Genomic DNA, 4,630 nt, shown 5'->3' on the forward strand with positions numbered 1-4,630 from the left:
TCATGAGTAGCGACAAAAATGAGTTCGATGTTACCTTTCAGAATGTGCTCTTTGATGAAATGATACCGTAGTTCAATATGTTTCGTCTTGGAGTGCTGAATAGGATTATGAGAAGTTGCTATGACACTTTCAGAATCACAGTAGATTAGTATCCGCAACATTCTATATCCGTAGTCTAACAGTTGAGTTTTCATCCATAGAACTTGAGAACAACAACTGGTTGCGGCCACATATTCTGCTTTTGCGGTAGACAAAGAAACACAACTTTGTTTTCTTGAGGACCAGCTGACGAGTCTACCTCCCAAAAATTGACATCCACCAGATGTACTTTTTCGATCAAGTTTGCATCCGACATGATCCGCATCGGTAAATGCTTGCAGACTGAAATCATTGCCTGCGGGGTACCATAGACCAAGAGATTTGCTTACTTTCAGGTACCGGAGAATTTCTTTGGCTGCGGTCATGTGTGACACTTTTGGGTCAGCCTGATACCTTGCACATACACCAGTAGCAAAGACAATGTCCGGTCGGCTTGCGGTGAGGTACATAAGAGAGCCAATGATGCCTCTATATGTCTTGTGATCCACAGATTCGCCAGAGGGATCAATAGAGATCTTATATCCGAAGGCCATAAGGAACTTAGCCGAGGAGCAGTTGTCCATAGATTATTTCTTCAAAAGTTCAGTGGTGTACTTCTCTTGATGAATGAATATCCCTTGCTGAATTTGTTTGACTTGAAATCCTAGAAAGAAGTTAATCTCTCTATTCATACTCACTTGAAATTTGTTTGTCATGAGCTTAGCAAAATCATTCACCATTCCTTGATTAGTCGATCCAAAAATGATATCATCCACGTATATTTGTATAAGCATAAGGTGGTCACCGTTTGCTTTTCTAAACAACGTGGGATCAATCACTCCTCTTTTGTAGCCTGAAGAGACTAGAAATCCTGAAAGAGTCTCATACCAAGCTCTTGGAGCTTGCTTCAGACCGTAGACTGCCTTTTGAAGCTTGTAGCAGTGGTTAGGGAATTCAATATTTTCAAACTCGGGAGGTTATTGCAAATAAACCTCTTCTTTCAATTCCCCGTTGAGAAAAGCACTCTTAACATCCATTTGGTGAACTTTGATGTTTTTGTGGGCAGCGTATGCTAAAAAGATTCGAATTGCTTCCATTCTTGCCACGGGAGCATATGTTTCGTCGTAGTCAACACCTTCCAGTTAACTATACCCTTTTGCAACTAGTCTTGCCTTATTTCTGATAACCGCACCATATTCATCTAACTTGTTCTTGAACACCCAACTTGTTCCAACAATAGTATGGCCTTGCGGTATGGGAACAAGTTGCCACACTTTGTTTCTTTCGAATTCTTCCAGTTCTTCTTGCATTACAGAAATCCAATCAGGTTCCAATAATGCTTCTTTGATTGATCGGGGCTCGACTGCGGACATGAATGCTGCATAGTGACAATGGTCAGATAAGTCCTTGGCAGATCGAGTTTGGATACCTGCGGATGGATTGCCAATGATTTGACTTGGTGGGTGGTCCTTCGTCCATACGTGTAGACGAGGCATCAGATGGTCAGCGGTTGCGGTAGAAGGAATGTCTTCAATATCAGAGGTTTCTTCGGATGGGAATGACAGTTCACCCTGGATTTGAGAACCTCCTGCAGAGTTATCTTGGCTTGTTGGAGCGAGAATGAAATTTTCTTGAGTAGCTTGGAGAGGTTCCCCCTGGGTTGCTGATGGTAGTTCCTCTGGAACCTGAGAGAGTTCCCCATGGACTGCTGATGGGAGAGAAATGATTCTTGAATCGGTTCGAGTGTCAATGGTCTCTATGATTTCATTATCCGAATCCAAAGATACGTTTGATGGTAGTGATTTTCTGAGGAGAGGAGCTTGAGCATCATCAAATACTAGAACCTCGATGGTTGTTGCTTGATCCGGAGTAGAGCTTTCCCCCTCAACCGGAGAGGTGAAAGTATTGAGAGATGCTACTTCGGATAGACACGGACTAGAGACATCAGCGTGTTGTTGTTGAGCAGTTGGTGACACAAGAACCTCGGATAGTTTCGCAGTTTCAACAGGGTCGAAAAGATCATCATAACTGACTTCAACCAGGTTTAGAGGACCTGAAGAAGCAGGTTCCATGATGGCGGTGGTTTCATTGGATGAAGGAGCATTGCGGATGTAAGAATCATCGAATTTCACATCGAAGCTCTCAATGATTAGCCTCGTACGTCTGATAAGAACCCGGTAAGCAACCTTGTTCGTAGAATACCCAAGAAAAATGCCTTCATCGGACTTCGGTGCAAATTTGTTAAGCTGATCTTTGTTATTGATCACAAAACATCTACACCCAAAGATGTGAAAGAAACGAACATTTGGTTTCTGATTGTTGAGACTCTCATATGGTGTTTTATTGAGGCGTTTACACACGATGCTTCGGTTTCGAACAAAGCATGCAGTTGCTACGGCTTCAGCCCAGAAGTAAAGAGGAAGGTGTGCGAAGTTGAGCATGGATATGGCTGCTTCAACTAGAGTACGGTTCCTTCTCTCTACTACACCATTTTTTTAGGTGTATAAGGAGCTGAGAAGTTGTGAGTGATACCTTTAAACACCAAGAAGCTATTGAGTGGATGGTTAGAGAATTCAGTTCCGCTATCATTGCGGATGCGTCTTACAGACAACTTGATCTGGAGTTCTATTTCTTTGATGAAGTTGATGAGAATCTGCGGTGTTTCGGATTTGAGTCTGAGGAAGAATACCCAAGTGAAACGAGTGAAGTCATCAACTATAACCAGTATGTACTTTTTATGATGAAGACTGGCTACGGTTGATGGACCACAGAGATAATGTGTAGAAGCTCAAGTGGTTCAGATATTGAAGAGTCAATCACCATGGGGTGACTTGCTTTGGACTGCTTACCACATTCACAAGCAGTGTTATTGTTGAACTTGAGAATGGGTAATCCTCTGACCATCTCTCCAGTAACCAAGGTGTTGATATACTTGAAGTTGAGATGAGCGAGCTTGCGATGCCATAACCAGCTCACTTCGGATACAACTTTGGAGAGAAAACACAGCTGCGGTTTTCCAATGATGAGAGAGACATCCAGAGGATACATGTTACCCTCGGATCGTGACTTGATCAAGCAGGTGCTCCTATCACTCGTCATAACGTAACATAATTGATCATCAAACTCAACTCGATGGCTTGCCTTACATAGTTGGCCAACACTGATGAGATTGTGTTTAAGGCTTTTTACATAAACAACCTTCTAAATTGAAAAGTTCCCCGTAATGAGTACACCGTAACCTCGGATGATTCCATTATCATTGTTTCCGAATGTAACATTTCCACCATTGCATATAATCCTGAAATCCCGAAGGTATTCTAACCTTCCGGTCATGTGCAAGGAGCAGGCACTGTCAATTAACCATTCATCTTCTTCTTCCTCCTTGCACAAAGCCTGAGAATTACACAGTTAGTTTAGGCATCCAAACTAGTTTGGAGCTTGGGACAACAGGTGAGTTTCTGAGTGATCCACGGACTAGTTTCGTGTCAACTTTTAAGCCTAGTCCCGGGCATTTGTTTAACTTTGGAGTGTACTGTTTTTGTAAAGTTATGAGGTTTCTGATTTTTGCAACAACACTGACAATCACAGGTTGAGATTTTGTCTTTAGTTCTGATACCTCGTTTGGTCAGCGGTCTAAAGGAGGAGTTGTTTGTTTTTTGGCTAGACCGAGGTTGAAAAGATCTGATATGAGTGTTGTCATTTTTCTGAAAAGTTTTTTTTGAAATAGGTTTAACACGTGTAGATCTTTGTGTCCTTTTTGTTGGATTTGGTAAAATACTCTTCCATTTGTGAAAAGTTTGATGTGACTTCAAATGTGTTGGAGTGGGTAAGATACCTTTCCATTTCGGATCATCTGAGGAATAGATTTGAAAAACACCGTTTTAAAAAGACTTTGAACCCTTTTTAGTCGTGTCAGATGACTTAGGAATAACTGTTGAAACTGTACATTCCTTTTTTGATGTTTTCTTGATGGTGGGATCTTTTGAAAAATAGTGTGAGAAAACAAATTTTTCTGGACTTCTGGATTTTGACATGCCTTTTGTTTTTTGAAAATATTTGTCTATTTGTGCCTCGGGAGCAAAGTTCTTCTTTGAAAGCCTTTTTAGCTAAGGATTTTGGTGAACCGTAGTCTTTGTTATTCAACTGCGGTTTCCTGGAATCCTTGGAAATTTTGTGAAAACGTGGGCTTGAGTCATCAGAACTTGAGGATTCTGGGATTTGGGAACATTGACCTACTTAAAATTTTCTATGGGTAATTCATGAAAAATTGTTTGAAGAGTGGCATCACTTTTGTTTCAAGACTGCGGTGAGGATGACTTGACTACCGCAGAGTATGTCTTAGTTGGCACTTCAGTGGGACTCATGTGAGACTTTTGACTACAGTGAGGAACACTGCGTTATGAGGACAGAGATGGAAAGTCTTTAGAGATTTCGGTGTCCTCAATGACAATTTCTTCATCGACTACGGACGAGTTTTGAGAATTTGGGAAAGTAGTGCTACTGATAGGAGTTTGATCACATGTGTGATCAGAAACCGCAAGCACAATTTCCT

The sequence above is a fragment of the Lactuca sativa genome, chromosome 4, assembly GCF_002870075.4.
Source record: "Lactuca sativa cultivar Salinas chromosome 4, Lsat_Salinas_v11, whole genome shotgun sequence".
NCBI lineage: Eukaryota > Viridiplantae > Streptophyta > Magnoliopsida > Asterales > Asteraceae > Lactuca > Lactuca sativa.